This window comes from Vicia villosa, linkage group LG4 (assembly GCF_029867415.1).
Source record: "Vicia villosa cultivar HV-30 ecotype Madison, WI linkage group LG4, Vvil1.0, whole genome shotgun sequence".
NCBI classification, from domain to species: domain Eukaryota; kingdom Viridiplantae; phylum Streptophyta; class Magnoliopsida; order Fabales; family Fabaceae; genus Vicia; species Vicia villosa.
The window spans coordinates 178255858-178276658 of NC_081183.1; the positions used below are offsets into that span (position 1 = coordinate 178255858).

Here is a 20801-nt window from a genome sequence, read left to right on the forward strand (position 1 = left end):
GTATAATCACCCTTGCTTTGTTCCTTCCATCCCATCCAATCTGGATCATCAGTGTTTGAAAGAGGGATCTCAAGAATTGCTTCCCTGTCTATTGGAAGAATAATCTTCCCTAGAGTATCTTCTTTTCATGTGCCCATATTTTTATCTATTAGGTCTCCAACTTTGTTAATGTTAGTCATATTCATATTCTTTGTGAAGATCTTGTTGTCCTTATGTTGTGGAATCCATCTGTCTTCCCAAATGTTAATATTTAGCCCATTCCCTACATGCTAGATGGCCCCTTTCTCAAGGTATTTTGTACAGCTATGAATGCTATGCCAGAGTTAGCTGGGATGAAACCCCAAACCTGCCTTAAGAATATCCCCATTAGGATAGTATTTAGCCTTCAATATTTTGCTACCAAAGAATCTGGATCAGTGCATATTCTCCACACTTGTTTAGTGATTAAGGCTTTATTGAATTCTTGGAAAGTTCTAAAACCCAGACCACCATTAATCTTAGGTTGACAAAGCTTGTTCCACTTAATCCAATGAATCCTTTTATTCCCCCACCAATCCCTAGCCAACATACTCTCCATCTTCATGTAGATGCCTTTAGGAATAAGGAATGAACTCGTTATGTATGTAGGCATAGATTGTAATACTGCTTTTATAAGCACTTCCCTGCCAGCAAAAGAAAGTTTCTTATCCTTCCAACTATTAATTCTGTGCTGAAGTTTATCCATAAGATAGTTAAGACTTTGGTTTTTATTGTGATGTATAATAGTGGGCAGACCAAGATAGTTCTTTATCTGGTTAACAATTTGAAATCCCAGAATATCTTTGATCTTATCTTGCTTAACCTGAGGAGTCCCTTTACTGAACATCATCTCAGATTTAGCAAGATTTACTTTTTGTCCAGAGCTCTCCTGGTAAATCTTAAGTATGTCTGCTATTTTGTGAGCCTCTTTAACCTCTGCCCTACCAAACAAAAGGCTATCATCAGCAAAGAAAAGATGAGTAATAGAAGGAGCATTTTTGGTTATTTTTCTTCCAGAATAATCTTTGTTCAAATTGGCATAACTAATCATATCGGATAGGATGTCAGCATATAGTATAAAAATATAGGGGGAGAGAGGATCCCCCTGTCTAATACCTCTAGTGGGGTAGAAAACCTTAGAAGGAATACCATTAATTAAGATGGAAAAAGACACAGTATTTGATACAAAGCATAATAATTCTGACCATATTAGGGGGAAAGCCGATCACTTCTAGAGTTTTTTAAATAAAATTCCACTCTAACCTATCATAAGCCTTTTCCATGTTTAGTTTTAACCCCATGAAACCATTTTTTCTTTTCCTAGAGTTCTTCATATGATTGAAAACTTCAAAAGCTATCATAGTATTGTCAGTTATCAGTCTTTGGTGAACAAATGCACTCTGATTTTCACTGATGATAGTAGGCATAATAGGTTTTAATCTATTAGTTATGGTTTTTGAAATGAGTTTCATAACAACATTGCATAAAGCAATGGGTCTGAAGTCCTTAGGATTATTAGGATTCTTAATTTTGGGTATAAGGCTAATGAAAGTATGGTTCAAAAAATCAGGGCTCTCATTACCATTTAGGATGTTTAGCACAGCTTTGGTGATGTCACCCCCTATAATTTGCCAGAATTTATGGTAGAAACTGGGAGGGAGGCCATCGGGGCCAGGAGAAGCCCTGCCTTTCATATTGTGCAAAGAGTTTGCAACTTCTTCCTTAGTATAAGGTTTACGCAGGTCCCTCTGCATCTCAATACTCATCTTAAAATTATACCCAACAAAACAATTCTCATTTATGGTGGTATTACTAGAGTTGAATTGGTTTTCAAAAAAGTTAGTTAAAGTAAACTCAATTTCCTCTTTCTTGTTAGTAATTTTCCCCTCAACCACAAGGAGTTGCTTAATCTTGTTGGTGTGGTTTCTAGAGTTAGCTCTTTGGTGTAAAGCCCTAGTATTTTTATCACCCTCTAATAGCCAGTGCATTTTGGCCCTCTGGGACCACCATATTTCCTCTTGCTTAAGAGTCTCATTGAATTGATTTTGAAGCTCTCTAATAATGTTGTCATGCTGGTTATTAGTGTTCCTGTCTTGGTAAAAGAGGATTTCATCATTAAGAGTTTTGGTTTTATTACTAGGATTTCCATACTTCTTGTGGCCCCAGGACCATATATCATCAAACATGGCCTTCAGATGGTTAGCTATGTTATCTTTAGAGTATCTTTTCCATTTATTCTCTATCATAGTCAAGGGTTTAGGGTCTTCCAGCAAGAGATTTTCAAATCTTTTAGGCCTAGGCCTATCTCTGGTCCAACTTTTATGCTTCTCTTTACTACTAAAACTGAGGAGCATAGGCATGTGGTCAAAAGAAACACATGAAAAATGGTTGTTATAGTAATAGGGAAATTGGTTTATCCATTCAGAGTTGGCTAAAAATTTGTCCAGTCTAGCTTCAATATAAGTATTATCAGAATGTTTGTTATTCCAAGTAAATTTATACCCATTATAGCCCAAATCCTGAAGCCTACCGTCATCCAACATGGCATTTATGTTCATAAATAAATTTTGATCTACAGGATTTCCCCCTTTTTATCATTCAAATTCATACCAATGTTAAAGTCTCCATAGATTAACCATTTATTGTAGTCATATCTTTGGGCCATATTAGAAATGAGATTACATGTTAACTGTTTCATATTATTTTTAGGGAACCATAGAAGCCTGTCCCTCTCCAATTCATATTATCACCATTACTATTATAGTCAGCCACATAAAATTCAATGTAATTCATATTAACATGTAAAATGTTTAATTCAGTATCCTTTGTCCAAAGAATGTCAAGGCCTCCTGATTTACCATTATTATTGGTATTACAATCCACCACCAATTTGTTTGAAAGTAAGCTACTATTGCATATCCTATCAAAAATATTGTCAGAGCTATTTTTTTGTTTTCAGAGATGAAAACATTATTAGGTTTATGAGAGCTTATCATGTGTAGTAGAACTCGAGTAGTTTGGGGGTTTCCCAACCCCTTGCGTTCCAAGCTAAGATCTTCATGCTATCCTGGTCTCCTGGTCTATTAGGAGAAATTGTTTGTTGTTAATGCTTGAATCTGTAGCTGTTTGCTCTATAAGTCTCCTTTTTTTGTTGGTTATTCCTGCCCCCGAGACTATAGGTCCTCTAACTTCATTGACCGTTTCATGTTGTTCCTTTTCTTCCTGAACTTGCAGCATTTGCATCTGTTGAATCAATTCTCTAGGGATGGGGCTATGTTGGCTTAGACTAGGCTTTTTTGTAGGAATCCTACTGAAACTCTTATCTTCTTTTGATACTTGTTTCCTGCCTGGTTGAGTGGCCCTTAGCCAAGGTCCTAGAGGGTTTACTTCAGTTATACCATGAGTAGGCTTTAGATCTTTTTTGCAATGTTCTTCATTATGTCCAATCTTCCCACAGTAGAAGCAAAACATGGACATCTTTTCATATCTGAAATCAATCCAGTTTATGCCATTTCTCTTGCTCCCAATGTACATTCCTGGAGAGATTTGAGTAGAAACATTGAGATTTATTTTTGCCTTAGCAATGATGGACTTGTCTGGCATCTCAAATATCCCAGTTTCCAAGACTTCCCCCATAGTTTGACCTATCTTTATGGCCATCTGTGTTGTTTTCCCATTCAATGGCAGACCCCAAAACTGAATCCACCCTGGAGCTTTAGAGAAATCTAGTTCAGACATAGCTTTTTACCATCCCAATCCTGTAGAATGAGCCATGCGTTTCGAAAAATCCAAGGGCTCCCTTTTAGAATCCGATAGTAATCTTTATCATTTTCAAGATTAATCTGGAAGATGCCTTATGTTATTTCTCTAATCTCCATATTCATCGGGTTGCACCAGATGTTTGCCAAAGCTTGCTGCCTAGAACCTCTGTGAATGGGTTTTTCTGTAATAATTTACCAAGAAGACTTCTGGAAAGTGCTTGCTCTGGTGCATGAATTTCATCATCCTCATACAGCATAAAATTTGGTGCATCAGTGGGAGCAGGTTGATCTTGATAGTTGTGTGAATTTGATGTTTCTTCTTGAAGCACTTGTGCAGGTATGGAGATTCTTGGAATCTGTCTGCTATTGCGAATGACTCTGCCCTCACAATCTTGGTTTGTTGTTGACAGATTTTGAACTTGGTTTAGTTGGTTTCTGGAATTTCCTTCAGCCATTGATAGGCAACCGGTGACTGTTGCGATGCATGATGCTCTCATCAAAGAGGTTGCGTGGATACCGGAGATGTTGAGTTATTGATTTTTAATAATTGATGAGCTATTGAGTTCGATAAATAATGATTTAATTGTCTTTCTTGTAACTTGTGTGGAATTCACAACAGACGGAGTACAAAAGAATAGTATCGCGCTTGAAATATCAAACAAGGTGTGTTGCTGCTTTTCCAGACCAAGAAGGTTTTCTGGTATGTATTCACTCCTCAGTCACATTCAAGTACAGTTATAGAAGTCTGCAATCTTAATTGTTACCCTTTTATTTTATTCCATCAATGCAATGATGTGGGCCAGTTCTCCACTTGTATTGGAGCGTTTATGTGCATGTTGTGAAGAGGCTTTAAAGTTTGTGATGCTCTGATTTGGTAAACTATATTGCACTCTTTAGACAATTGGGTTATCACTGCATTATTTGCTAGAAGAATTTTGCACTGATACTATATAATGACAACATCGAGGCCTTTTTTATCGAGATAGAATCATATAGGGTGTGAAAATTGAATTTTATGTTCACATTACTGTATGTTGCATTTGTTTTGTACATTACAAACTCAAGCCAAACTCAAAAACCATAATTTTAATTTGTTTTGCGTTTTTATGCTATTAGGTTTTTTCTTGGTGTTATTATCACGTACATCCTTGGTATATACACACTGATTTCTATACTGATACTATTGAGTATTAACTATTTTTTTTCTCTGTAGGTGGGCTCAATAGAAGGAAAGGGTTGGAGTACATCACCTTGATGATGCGCAATCGAGCAAGAATTTTACTTTTAAATGCCACAGAGAAAGCAGTGACATATTTTCAGTCAACTCTCTAAGTTTCCATCCTGTAATACACTTCATAATATCAAAATTAATTAAATTTTGTTTACTTTATATTCTTTTATATACGATCTAATTGATGTCTTTGTGTCCAGGTGCATCACACTTTTGCAATTGTCGGATCTGATGGGGCGTTTAATTTCTGAGATGAGGACAGTAAACAGCGAGTCAAGGTTCTAGTTTTGTTCCTAAACTTTCCTCTTCATCAGTATTTTCTGTCTGAATGCAATCTATGTAATTCCAAAACACAATAGTTTTTTGTATGGCCGATATAAACATGATAAGTAACTCCTTGCTAGTTTGTATTAGTTAGAGAGTTAGTGTGAAGGACATCATGTTTAAAGACTTGCTAATGCTTCCTTAGAGTTGTGTATGTACTTCATACCAACTGAAGGCTATTTAAAGACTTTCTAATAGGCTTAACAGTCGCATAACAAACTAACCACCTGAACAACCACCTAACTTGCTAACCAACATACTAACTAATTACCCTAACTATTAATAACTACTTTAACCGCACTAGTTTCCCTTTATTCTAGAATCCTTACAATTTCTGTATTAACTATGTATCAATCTAGAAAACAATACAGTTTTCTTTCCACCTTTGGCTGTCTTTATGAAGTTATCACTACAAAAAAAAGTCTCAGTAGTGACGTGAATATCACGCCACAAACCAAAAAAACACATCACAAACCAATATTTGCGACGTGATAGTTTACGTCGCAGGAGGCAATGTGGCAACTTTTAGTGACGTGATTTTCACTTCACTAGTTAGTGAAGTGAAAATCACGTCGCAAAGTTTGGACCAGAGATTCCTGCACTTTCAGTCAGAGCAGGCGTAACAGCATTTGGGTCAGAAAAAGCATTTTTAGTTGCAACGTGATTTACATGTCACTAAGTAGTGACATGAAAATCACGTCACTAAAGTTGCCTAGGAGTAAATGAAAAGCGCAATTAATATGTTTTATGTTGCGACGTGATTTTCATGTCACTACTTAGTGACATGGAAATCACGTCACTAATATTTTTTTTTTTAAAAACCAAATATATATATATATATATATATATATATATATATATATATATATATATATTTATAAAATTAAATTAATAAACTAAATATATTAAAATTAATAAAATTTATAAATTAATTCAATAAACTAAATATACTAAAATATAAAAATTAAGAAACTAAAATTATAAATCAAATATTACTAAATAATGTAATTATAATTTAATTAATAGTTTACACAAAATTCAAAATCAAAAGTAACAACAAAATAAAAACTAACTTAAATTAACAATCAGTCCGGGTCGGGAAATTCATCTTCATTTAGATTTTTCTGATCAGTCGGCGCAGAACCCTGTGGACCTCCGTTTTTCGGGCCATACCTCTGAGCGGGAGAGATACGTGAACTGACTCTTTTTTATCGCTTATGCTTTCGCATTTTTGAAAATTCACAGAGTCGCCACCGACCTTTTATTTTATCCAATTAAGGAAAGGTTTATAAAAGAAACAGAAAAAAGACCTTTAAGAAATTCTGGGTAAGGGGTAGGTTATACAAAGGGAAGGTGTTAGCACCCTTTGTATCCATGGTTATCCATGGGCTCTTAAGTTTGCTTAGCTCACTTGTTTTTCGATCACTTTTCAATTGCTTTAGAATGCTCATATGTGGTTTCAAATACCTTTGTAAATTGAATTTGTAATGATCCTTGTGCGGATGTATACAAAATGTTTGTTTATCTTTCGAAAGATGTTTTGAAAAGAACGTTAACTTCGTAATGATCCGTGTTTGGATGTATACAAAATATTGTCTTTTTGGAAAGTTTTGTTTTGAAAAACAACAGTGTATGAGAATTTTGTTTGTTTTGATTTGAGCAAGCAAACTAGGAGGTCTACCCTGAGTTGTAAGGTCTTTATCCTATTTCCTTTAAAAATCTATCCTTTCACCGGATACAAACAAAAGGTTCGATTTTGTACTCGAAACAGTAGAATTTTGACTTTGATTTTGAAAAGAATGAGAAGGGATTACCTTAAAAGGTGCAAGTATGATTGTGATTGGATTCAGATATTTTATCTTTGAAGTTAGTGATCTAACGGTTCAATTTTATCTTTGACATACACGCAGTTTATATTTGCTGGAAATTAAAATGCGGAAATGTAAAGTGCGGAAAGTAAATCTACGCTATTACATCGATTGTGCAGGAAATGTAAACTAAGCCTATTTACATGATTTTGACATCCTATACATTTATCTAGGAATTTAAATTGCAAGAAAAATAAAAGGCATATTTTTGGATTTTTTATGATTGATTTTAATTATAATTAATGCATGATTAATTAAATTAAAATGAAGAAAAAAGATGAAAATAGATTTAAACCTAGAAATTAAGTTTAAAATATGTACAAAATATTTGTCAATTAATTTTAAAACAAAACTAATTTTTTTGGAATTTTTGAAATTGATTTGAAATTGATTAAGCTAATTAATACATAATTATACAAATAACTATACAAATAATTAAAACTTAAAGAGAAAATTATTCAAAATATGTACAAAATTAGTCTATAATATATAAACAATATTTTATATAAAGAACAATTTTTTTTATGATTTTTTGATTGGTTAGAATAATTAAAAAGCAAATATATAAATATATACTAATTAATTATGCAAAATATTGAAATTATAAAATATTTTTATTTCAGAAAATAAAATATTATTTTAGAAACTTAAAAATATTTTTTGTGTATTTTTTGGATTTTTGAAACTATTTTTAATTAATTTTGCAAAGAAATTAAAATAAAAATAGAAATATATAATTAATGATCCAGTGTGGTATTTAAATAAAGTCCATGGTATAGGGCTTCATTCTGATGCGTTGGATGAATTAATAAATGAGATCTGATGGCTCAGATTGTGAGGGTCCACCACTTGTGACACGCCTGCAAACACTGAAACCAAAGGTTAATTTAAAAAAAACGCGCGCGTGCTGTACAATGAGGTGAGGACACCTCATCGTCTTCAACCTCTTGCCAGGACCTTTAATAGCGCTTTTATGAAAAAAGCGCTGTAATTGATGAGCTTCAGACCTGCAAAATAGCGAATAGGGGTAAACCTGAAAAGAAATTTGGCGCGATATGTCCATTCGATTCGTCTTGTTCCACTGAATTCAACCATGCTCTTAATTTGTTCTGATTTTGGTTCTAACTAAAAACCCTAAATTTGAGCTGGAAAACCCTAAAATGGTAGATTCGTATACAAGCATCCAAAGCTCAATTAAACTTCCAGAAACGATCTACACACCACACTAAGTTCAAATATATATCTACATCTTGCTAGATATGCGTGTGTTATGAGATATAAGTTGGTTTTAGTTTGAACAAACCGTGAGGTATAATGGATGATTCTGAGTGCTTCAAGGCTTGAAATTGATTGGGATATGTTCAATGATGATTGAGGATTGTATTTAAGTGTTTAGTTTGAACTGAAACGAGCTAGAAATTAAAATTCGAATTTTAAATTTCTTTGAAAAATTCAAGTTATTACAAATATGTTACAAGCATTCTACTGGCTATGAACTCGTGTCTCCTTGATTGCTGAAGTATGATAGCTCTTTTATAGGCCAAGAGCTGCTTGGAAGTGAAGCTAAGAAGCATTCATTAGCTTTGTGGAATCTTGACTTTTTCAACATGAGTAGCTTTGCATTTAAGCCACCATGGCTTGATTTTCCACCCTCCTTCTGTTTGTACTTGGCTTGGGGCAGAGTTGAATGATTCTCTTGATGAGTCATGCTTGGTTTGTAAGCTATTCTTTATCCATCCATTTTTCTTTTTTAATTTAATCTTATATGTGATAAAATTAAACCAAAAATGAATAAAAAATGGAGTGGGCCTTGTCTTGGTCGTGGGAGGCCCATAATATTATGGTAATGATGTTTGAACCATGAAAACTTGGCCCCATTTGGAAAAAATGCATTTTTGAGCAATGTTGGTTTTATGCATTTTCCAAAATTTAGCCAACTTCAACAAGGTGTAAATCCCTCAATTTTTGTCATATGAAGGAGTTCTTGCACTTTTTGGAAACCTAAAAGAGTCCTCTAACCAATGTCTTTGGTCTCATGTAAAAATGATTTTTGATGCTCCTTGTGTGTCCTTTTGAAAAAAGTGTCTTTTTGTCGACTTTGAAAATGACCTGTAATGTCTTTGGTCATATTTTTCAAATGGTGAATGCAATGACCATGGGATCAATTGCATTTGAAAGATAATTTAATTTCCTTCAAAATGAGCTTTGGTTTGAATTTTTTGGATGAAGGATGAGAGAGTTATGACCAGTCAAAGTTGAGTTGACTTTTCAGGCAAAAACCCTAATTTTGAATCTTAGGGTTTTGTTGATTTTTGATCTTTCCTTGATGAATTATGATCATCCAATGATCAAATGATGAATCCTTTGACAAAATATGGACTTTGACAAAAAATTTCATTTTTGACTGTCTGTTGACTTTTTGGTCAAACGGGTCGTCTGTTGACTGTTTGAGCTGCTGACGGTGCGTCTGAGTGAATTGAAGTTTGAAAATTTGTATGATGGTACTTTGAGATATATGGATGTGCATGAAATCCATTTGAGGTCTCAAAAACTTGTTTCTCCTGTAAAAACAAGAAAACCCTAGTCAGGGACTGTTTGTGTAGGAGACAGTTAAGCGTACCTGATTTTTGTGCAGTGTTGAGTCTCTGCTAATCGCGTGATATTCAGAAGACTTCTAGAACAAAAATCTTGGAATTTTGAATTGTAAAAGATTGATTTGATTGATGGTACAAAACACTGAGAATTGTACTGCCAGCAGTTTGGCTGTCAACTGACTGTTCAGGTATTGACGTAGCAGTTAGAGTGAAAAATCAACAGTCAAAGTTAATTTTCTTTTTTTTTTGTTGTTTTTGTTTTTTGTTTTATGTGAAAAATGAAAGTTTATTTACATGACTTGTTAAAAAAACACAGACATAATAAATAACTAATATTTACTGTATGCGGGCAAAATTACCGATAATAACCCTGAAAATCATTTAATGCACAGAAAAATGAATATTTGACTGGCAGAAAACACACAAAATATTATCTGAGTAATTAAGCAATATTATGACAAATAGTACAACATTTAATACTGACAGTACAAATATTACATACTATATTGAACAGTACGAATAAACGGTACATTTAAGAAATAAGAAATACGGCAAATTTTAAGAATGACGATTGATAACCCATGCTACAAATAGTAACATGTAGATGATTGGGAGCATAAGCATCCCAGGTCCACAGTGTTCCGGGCTATGTAGACAGAAGAAAGACATGATCACCGTAGCAATGGTGATGACCATAAGAAAACACGTTTCCCACCGCTTCGCCATTTTGTCGGGGAAGAAGAAAGGATGGATTATGAAGTAGAAATTTGAGAGATGAATTAGAATTTGATGTGAGATTTTTATGAAAAAATGAGAGGTATTTATAGAGTGGAAAGAAGGATAGAGACGTTGGGGAATGATGTGATTCCGTACAAAAGGAAAATTTGAGTGGAAGTAAGATTTGAAAGAAAGTGTATGATAGTGTTGGGAAAAAGAGAGATGTAGAGAATAAAGTTAGGATTTGATTTTTGAAAAAGAGATTTGAAAAGATTTTTGAAAATAATGGAATATAGTACAAAAATTAGTGGGAAACAAAAGATAATAATAATCTACTTGTTACCAGTACAGTCTGAGTTTCCTGATTCTGCGCCTGCAAAAAGATTTTAACTCTGTACCAATTGTGTCAGTACTATTTATCTGTAAATAAATAAATAGCATGTGTGAAGTAATAAACAGTATTTGGCGTTTGCGTAAGAATAAATTCAACTGCAAGCCAAATTACTGTATAAGAAAAATTCTAAAAACTAAGTATTTCATATGTCAGGATATTTGTTGAAATAAAAATCCATGATTATATGAGACTCTTAATTTTCAGATTGGAGTTTTCTTGAAAAAAGATGCGGGCAAATTTTGGGGTATAACAGTTGCCCCTATTCAATCTTCTTAAACCTGAAGAGATTGTCTGAAATCTGAAGGTAGAAGATGATTGAATATTTAGATGCCCTGAAAATTTGCACTTACCTTGATCAGAAGAGATGTTGGAAGTTGCATTTGAATGTCGTCTGCGAAATGTTGTTGGCAGATTGGAACATTACCTGAGATGGGCTTTCAGATGCCACCTGGTAAATGGGTTGATGGTTTGTTCATCAGAATGAATCCATTGATTATATCTTGATGAAGGATTTGAAAGTCTTTGTGTTGACTGTTTCGGAACCGTCCAAGGTTACCGCTTTAAGTCTAGGAGGATGATTGCTACGGAACTTGTCCAAAGTTTTTCCTGCTTTAGATTTTGAAAGTTGATCATTGTGGAACCGTCTGAGGTATCAGCTTTAGATCTTTGATGTTAGATCATTCTTGAACCGTCTGAGGTATCGACTTTAGATCTTCAATGTTAGATCGTTCTGGAACCGTCTGAGGTATCAACTTTAGATCTTCGATGTTAGATCGTTCTGGAACCGTCTGAGGTATCAACTTTAGATCTGCGATGTTAGATCGTTCTGGAACCGTCTGAGGTATCGACTTTAGATCTGTGATGTTAGATCGTTCTGGAACCGTCTGAGGTATCAACTTTAGATCTGCGATGTTAGATCGTTCTGGAACCGTCTGAGGTATCAACTTTAGATCTTCGATGTTTGTTTTTGAGTTGATAAGTGATCAGAATGAATCTTCGGCTTGATTATATCTGAGAGAACCGTTCATGGAATTCAGGTGAACACTGCATGTGATTGAGAACATCTTTGTTGAAGATATCCGTCTACCTGAAAAATCAAGTTAGTGATATGCAATGTTTATGATGCATGTAATGTGAGATATTCTCGAGCTAAAGGAGAAATATGCATGTTATGTTGTGTATGAATATGTGTATGAATATGCGCATGATGCATGATGTATGATGTATGATGTATGATGTATGATGTATGATGTATGAATATGAATATGAATGTGTGATGTATGAATATGATGATATGTGATGTATGAATATGATGTCAAGCTTCTATTTGGGAAAATAAATTTCCGTCAGTCATCTGGATATGACTATATTGTGATTGTTGATGATCTTTTGTCTTGTTTGAGTACCCTCGGCTGGGGAAATTCTTTGAGAACCATGGTACTCTGTTGAAGGATCTTTGACTATCACTTGGGAATGAAAGGTAGCTGGAAGTTCTGATGCCCTTTCAAATGGGAATGAGGAAGATGCATAATCCTCCGATGCACTATCTGACCAAGTCCGGGTGCGGGGATCACACCTTCTGAAGATAGTAATCTGGAACAACCCTGCTGGGGGATAAGACTTCTTTTGAAGAGAAAATCTTTTTGAGGAATTTGCTGAGAAATGCGTTTCTCTTGGGGATTTTCTTCTGATGGAATGATGTCCAGATAATTGGGACATTTCCTGAATGCTATTCCTGTTTTTCCTGGTAAACATCAATCATATTCAAATGCACATGTTCATTCAGAATTATCATTGGGACGTTTACGTATTTAAAACAGAAAAAGTGAAAATAGTGATTTTTGAGCCTAAGCTGCATTGATTTTTGAAAAAGAGCCATGATAGGCTGATTAGCACAGGGAGACAACAATCCTAGAAGTAGGAAACTGTCATAAAGTTTTGGAAAATATTTATAAAGATAAATAGCTATGTGAAAACAATCCAGTCAAGTTTCAATTCTGCTATTGCCAATCTGTCTTCGAGCATCTCATCCCTCACTTGTTGGAAGAAAGTGATTGGACTGATCGGTGTCTTTGAGGTGTTGAATCTTGATGGTGAGTAGGCAGCTGAACGGAACATAGTTGTATGCTTCATTCCCTAACTTTTGCCTAGGCTGCCCTTTCAGGTTTTCAGCCTACCGGGATAGTATTTGTTTAGTCTCTAATTTTTGCCTGGACCGCCCTTTCGGGTTTTCAATCCACCGAGACGCTCATTTTTTGCCTAAGTTGCCCTTTCAGGTTTTCAACTTAGCGAGCTGTTTTTTTTTTTTTAAGCGAAGTATTTTTTGACTATGTCAGCATTCACAGGGTGTGGGAAATCCTCGCCATCCATGGTGGTAAGCAACATGGCGCCGCCGGAGAATATTTTCTTGATTATGAATGGTCCCTCGTAGGTGGGAGTCCATTTGCCTCTGGGATCACCTTGTGGTAAGATGATGCGTTTGACAACCAAGCCACCAGTTTGGTATGCTTGACTTTTGACTTTTTTGTTGAAGGCTTTGATCATACGCTTTTGGTATAGCTGACCATGACAAATAGCTGCGAGCCTTTTCTCATCAATCAAGTTTATCTGGTCCAACCGTGTTTGAATCCAATCGTCTTCGTCTAGATTGGCTTCTTTCATAATCCTTAGGGAAGGAATCTGAATTTCAATTGGAAGAACTGCCTCCATACCATAGACTAAGGAGAATGGAGTTGCCCCTGTTGAAGTACGCGCAGATGTGCGATAACCATGAAGAGCAAAAGGTAACATCTCATGCCAGTCTTTGTAGGTTACTGTCATTTTTTGTATGATTTTCTTGATGTTCTTGTTGGCAGCTTCCACCGCGCCGTTCATCTTTGGTCGATATGGAGAAGAATTATGATGTTTGATCTTGAACTGTGTGCAAAGTTCAGTAATCATTCTGTTGTTTAGATTTGTGCCATTGTCCGTGATAATCCGTTCAGGGATGCCGTACCGACAAATGAGATTGTATTTGATGAACCGGGCCACCACATTCTTGGTAACAGAAGCAAATGAAGCTGCTTCTACCCACTTTGTGAAGTAGTCAATAGCGACCAGGATAAAGCGATGTCCGTTGGAGGCAGTAGGTTTGATTTCTCCAATCATATCAATACCCCACATTGCAAAAGGCCAAGGAGCCGTCAGGACGCTTAATGGAACTGGAGGTACATGTACTTTGTCAGCGTATATCTGGCATTTGTGACATGTTCGGGAGTGATGATGGCAGTCTGTTTCCATGGTAGACCAGTAATAACCTGCTCTAAGGATCTTTTTAGCCATTGTATGTCCACTGGAATGAGTACCGAAGGCACCATTGTGTATTTCTTTCATGATCTGTTCTGCTTCCTTCTTGTTTACACAGCGAAGTAAAGTCGAGTCATGGTTGCGTTTGTATAAGGTTCCATTGCTTAGAAAGAATTTGGCAGCAAATCTCCTTAGAAACTTTCTGTCGTTAATGGATGCCCCTTCAGGGTACTCCTGAGCTTCGAGATATCTTTTTACTTCATGGAACCATGGTTTTTCTTCTGTTCCCTCGGTATTGATCTCATTGCAATATGATGGTTCATCTTGCCTGTAAATGGTGATCATAGGCGCCTCGTTGTCCCACCTGACTTTGAACATGGATGACATGGTAGCTAAAGCATCAGCTAGTTGATTTTCCTCGCGTGGGATGTGTTCGAAAGTGATTTCTTCGAAGTAAGGAATCAAACTCAGCACATATTCTTTGTAAGGAATTAGATTCGGGTGCTTCGTGTCCCATTCCCCTTTGACTTGGTAGATTACCAAGGCCGAGTCTCCGTAGACTTCCAGGAATTTGATTCTTAGATCGATTGCAGCTTTAAGACCCAGAATACATGCTTCGTATTCGGCTATATTGTTAGTGCAATTGAAGCATAACCTGGCAGTGAATGGTGTATGACCTCCTGCGGGGGAAATGATCACAGCTCCGATGCCATTGCCAAGTGCATTAGAAGCTCCGTCAAAAACCATAGTCCACCGGGATCCTGGCTCGGGTCCTTCTTCTGGTCCTGGTTGTTTGTAGTCATTGACTAGCATAATGTCTTCGTCTGGGAAGTCAAAGTTCAATGCTTGATAATCATCCACTGCTTGATGAGCCAGATGATCAGCTACCACACTTCCTTTGATTGCTTTTTGTGAAGTGTATTGAATGTCATATTCTGTTAAGATCATTTGCCATCTCGCTATTCTTCCAGAGAGAGCAGGTTTTTCGAACACGTATTTGATGGGATCCATCTTGGAGATTAGGAAAGTGGTGTGATTTAGCATGTACTGTCTTAGTCGGCGAGCCGCCCAAGCTAAGGCACAACAAGTTTTTTCGAGTAGTGAGTATCTTGTTTCACAATCGGTAAACTTTTTGCTAAGATAGTAGATTGCGTGCTCCTTTCGGCCGGATTCGTCATGTTGTCCTAGTACACACCCCATTGAGTCTTCTAACACAGTTAGGTACATTATCAGAGGTCTGCCTTCCACAGGTGGCAACAAGATTGGAGGTTTTTGGAGATATTCTTTGATTTTGTCAAAGGCTAACTGGCATTTGTCATTCCACCTTTCCACTTGATCTTTCTTCAACAGTTTGAAGATCGGCACACAAGTAGTAGTCATGTGGGCAATAAATCGGGCGATGTAATTTAGACGTCCCAAGAATCCTCTGACTTGTTTCTCGGTACGAGGTATAGGCATTTCTTGAATGGCTTTAACCTTGGCGGGATCAACCTCAATACCTTTGCTGCTGACGATGAAACCTAAGAGTTTGCCGGATCTTACTCCAAAGGTACACTTATTTGGGTTCAGTCGCAACTTGTATTTCTTGAGTCTGTCAAACAACTTGTGTAAATGACCCAGATGTTCTTCCTCGGTGTTGGATTTTGCAATCATGTCATCGACATACACCTCTATTTCTTGATGAATCATATCATGAAATAGCGCTACCATTGCACGTTGATAGGTTGCTCCTGCGTTTTTCAGACCAAAGGGCATTACTTTGTAACAAAAGGTTCCCCAGGGTGTTGTGAAGGTTGTTTTTTCCATGTCTTCGGGTGCCATCTTGATTTGATTGTACCCTGAGAATCCGTCCATAAAGGAGAATACCTTGCATTGTGCGGTATTGTCAACCAGTACATCGATGTGTGGTAAAGGGAAATCATCTTTGGGGCTTGCCCGGTTCAGATCTCTGTAGTCCACGCACATTCTGACTTTCCCGTCTTTTTTAGGTACAGGCACGATGTTAGCTATCCAAGGAGGATAACTTACAACTTTTAGGAATCCGGCATTGAACTGTTTTTCAACCTCGTCTTTGATCTTTTTTGACATATCAGGCCTACTCCTTCGTAGTTTCTGTTTGACTGGAATGCTACCTTCTTTGATTGGCAGGCGATGAACTACAATGTCCGTGTCAAGGCCTGGCATATCTTCATAGGACCAGGCGAATATCTCGACGTAGTCTCGCAGCATTTGAATCAGTCTTTGCTTGATGCTGTGTTCTAAATCAGCCCCTATTTTGACTTCTTTCTTTTCTTCGTTGCTGCCCAAGTTGATGACCTCAATTGGCTCCTCGTGAGGCTGTATGGCCTTGTCTTCTTGTTCTAGCAGCCTTGCAATTTCTCTTGGCACTTCACAATCTTCCTCACTTTCGTCCTCAGTTTGGTAGATCGGACTTTCAAAGTCATGACGGGCAATAGCAGAATCGTTGTTGACTGGATCCAGAGTGTATGTGAATCTGCATGTTAGTTATGTGAGTGTGTGTGAAGAAAAAACATAGCTATTTGAAAGCGAAGAAAGAAAGAAAAAGGATCACAAAATTTTAAATATGCAAGCGTCCCATGATTTTATTGAATGCACATGATCATGATATGATAAGCCCTTATAGAAGGGCCAGTGTGCTTTGGGCAAGGCACACGGCTTTCAGGCTCATGGTTCGATTGTTCAGGAACCATTTTTATCTTTGCACAATATACACAAAGAAAACAGGAAATGGCATTTACTCCTGGTCAAAGGAGATCACATCCTCAGCTTTCCAGTTGTTCAATCCACTGTTGTGAGCAGGGAGTATCCAGCTGTTCCAGTTGCAGTTGTCTTCTTCATCTTCCACAGCATTGATTTCATTAGTGGGAAAATGAGCCGGTGATCCTTCGGGATAAGTGATATACTCTGCTGGATACGAGAGCCCAGGCTGAGATATCTCTGTTGGCTGAGCAAGATGCTCGATAAGGCCGTCCCATGCAGTCGGGATGATGTTTTGAATAGAGAATTGTGCATCCTGATGAGGAGTGTATGCTGACAGAAAGCAACCCTCGTTATTTGGTATTTCCCTGGCTTCTTCAAAAGTGAAATTGTCATCGTAATGTTCATCCCATCCAGTTGGGACAATGTCCTTCATAGCAATTTGTGAGCTCGGAGGAGCGGAATATTTCACCATATAGTCATATTTGCCGCTGGGTTCTCCTAGCGTGTCCCATACTTCTTTGGGTGGATTTTGATATTGCTCAGTGACGGGACTTGTGAAACTTTCGTCATTTTCAATTTGATCACCCCATCCAGTCGGGGTAATGTCTTCCATAGCAACATAAGAATTCTGAGGTGCGGTATACTGATAATTATACCCGTCACTTGGTTCTCCCACAGCATCCCACATTCCCATGGAAATGGGTGGAATCTCATCTGGATATGGCTGAATGATATGGTTCAAGAACACTCCTTCATCTTCAATAGCGTTTACTTCTTGGCTGACGAAGTGTGACATTAATCCTCCAGAACGAGGACCTTGATCATTCTTTTGATCTTCACTATCATAGCCCAGGCCTAGCTTGTCAGACTTGTAGGGTATATCGGGAAGCTGTCCCCATACTGTGCAATCACCCTGTTCAATCATGGCTTTGGCATCTTTGAGAGAAGCCATAGTTGTAGTTGGAGTAGCAGGAATATGCTTGGTGGTAGAGACATCTGGGGAGACCACCTCAAATGATTGGCATGGAGTTTCGATGAATTCGTCCTCCAACTCAACATATTTGGAATTGCTTAGGTGACTAACCACATATTCCTCTTCGCCATAGACTGTGACAATCTTTCCTTTTACTGGATATTTTAACTTCTGATGCAGGGTAGAAGTTACAGCGTTTGCCCCATGTATCCAAGGGCGTCCAAGTAAACAGGAGTAGGCTGGGTGAATTTCCATTACGTAAAAGATAGAATCGAAGATTTGAGAACCCACTCTGATTGGGAGATTCACTTTTCCGTATACCGTTCTTGTTGACCCGTCAAAGGCTCTTACCACAACATCACTTGGTTGTAACACAATTCCTTCGAAGTCAAGCTTTTCTAGTACTGTTTTCGGTAACACGTTCAAAGAAGAACCGTTATCTACTAGCACATGAGATAAAGTGGTGCCATTACATTCAATGGAGATATGTAGGGCTTTGTTGTGATTTTTTCCAGCAGGGGTTAGATCCACATCAGAGAAACCGAGACCATTGTTCACGGTTAGATTGGCAACACAATTCTCAAATTGGTCGACTGAGATCTCTTGAGGCACATGCGCAGCTTTAAGGAACTTCATCAGAGCTTTGGCATGAGCTTCTGAATATTTTAGCAGAGATAGCATTGAGATTTTTGAAGCGGTGTGCCCCAGTTGCTCAACAATATTGTAATCACTTTTGCAGATGATTTTCAATATTTCCTCCATTTCTTGCTTTGATGGATCCTCAGCAGTGATCTCCACCGGGGTTTGAACTTGTTCAACTTGTGGCTCTTTGCCTCGAGCGCTGTTATCTTGATTAGGAACTGGGACTCGGACTGGACCAGCAGCAACATTTGGAGAAATTTCTGGTGAAAAGATTCTTCCACTTCTCGTGATCTTGCTGGTACCCACAATATTACCCACAGTTGGAGTAGTTAACTTTGCGGCCTCTTCAGTCGAGGTACCCTGCTTAACTCCATGAACATAAACATTAGTGTCGTATCCCCATGGGACAGCTTTGTCTGAGGAGTATGGAAATGGAGTTGGACTAGCAATGACTACTGATGCCACTTTGAGTGTAGCAGAAATTTTGAATGGAGCCTTGGCAGAGATTTTGAATGGTAAGCTGGAGATCACTGAGGCATCCTCTATTCTCATCCCGTTTGCAAAGACTTCGCACAACACGTCCATAGAAGGGAGCCTCTCAAACATAATGATACGGCGATCCATCCACTTTTGAATTCCCATCCTCAGATTTTCACAACCATTGGGCAGGTATGAGCAATAAAAGCAGTCGGGGTCACACCCTGGAAAGTAACCAGCTTGGATTAGCTTTCCTTTGACTTCGCAGAGTGGAGTTGATAATTCGTTCACATCATAGATGTAAACAGTGTCCAGGATAGCGTTAACAGTTTTGTCATGCTTTGGCATAGGTGCAGTGATGACATTTGGAGTTTCTGGAGGATCGAACTCAATTTCCCCAGCATCTATCATATCTTGTATTTTATTTTTCAAGGCCCAGCAGTGATCTGCGTCATGTCCTGGACAGTTTGAGTGATAGGCACATGTCGCATCAGGGCGATAATTCGGAGAGGAAGTGTTGACATTCTTTGGAGGACCTTTTAATGTGATCAGATCTGCTTTTAGCAAGTGCTGCAATGCCTGAGAGATTGGCATGTTGATTCTGGTGAAATTTCTTCTTGGTGCATCTGGTCGATGCGTATATTTTGGCTGTTGATCTTTTTGAGGTGCAGATGCGGAGATCAGAACTGCCCCTACAGATTGATGCTGCTCACTTTTGCGACTTTTCTGAATTTGTGTTGCATTGACCTCATTTCTCCCGCTGATGGGCCTTTTTGTAGTACCAGAGGAGGAACCTATTTGAATTTTTCCATTTTGAATGCCACTTTCGACACGTTCTCCGGTCAGTATCAGGTCAGTGAAACCTGATGATGAGCTTCCCAGCAAATGGCTATAGAAAGGGCCAGTTAAAGTGCCCATGAACATGTCGACTAGTTCGCGATCAGATAAGGGTGGTTGAACCCTTCCAGCCATATCTCTCCACTTTTGTGCATATCCTTTGAAACTTTCTTTTGGTCCCATAGACATGCCCCTTAGTTGAGTACGGGTTGGCGCAAGATCAGCATTGTATTGGTACTGTTTGTAAAAAGCAGCAGCTAATTCTTCCCAAGTATGAACCTTGGTATTTTCCAGCTGGTAGTACCACTCGAGTTGTGTACCCGACAGACTTTCTTGGAAGAAGTGAATCCACAATTTGTTATCTGTTGTATGAGGTTGTATCTTCCTCACATAGGATCTCAGATGTAGTTTCGGGCAAGAAACTCCATCATATTTTGCAAAGACAGGAACTTTGAATTTTGGAGGGATAACAACATCCGAGATGAGCCCCAGATCATTGAAATCTAAACCAGGTACTTTTTGTATCTCCATAGCTTTCATACGGTCTTCCAGCTGTTGGTATTTGTCATCATCCGGTTCGTCCCCAGAATGATCATCTTCTTCATTTGAAGAGAGAGAGGGTTTAGCAGAACCCTGGTTGCTTTGATTGTCTTCTTGTTCACCATCACCGACTGTTTCAGGGATCGGTGGCTTTTTGAACTTTTTGACTGGGATTTTGATCTTCCTTTTCAGGTGACTCAAGCCTACAGATCCTTTGGGCTTCTTTTTCTTCTTGATTATCAGGGCTTTCAGTTCTTGTTGCCCCTTTGCCAGTTCCAGAATTGCCACTTGAACTTGGGCATTCTGTTCTTCGAGATTCTTGATGCTCATTTTAGATTCCATCTCTTCTGACTGAAATAAACAGCGAGAAGATGAGAAATACGTCATGTGAACCTGTTATGCAATGTGTATGACTGGAT

At 37.7% G+C, this 20801-nt stretch overlaps 1 pseudogene; it reads left to right on the forward strand.

Annotated features, from left to right (window-relative positions):
• Window positions 1–4118: 4118 nt before the first annotated feature.
• The window catches only part of LOC131598399 (protein RAE1-like), a 38823-nt pseudogene continuing 22140 nt past the window's right edge, over window positions 4119–20801 (forward strand).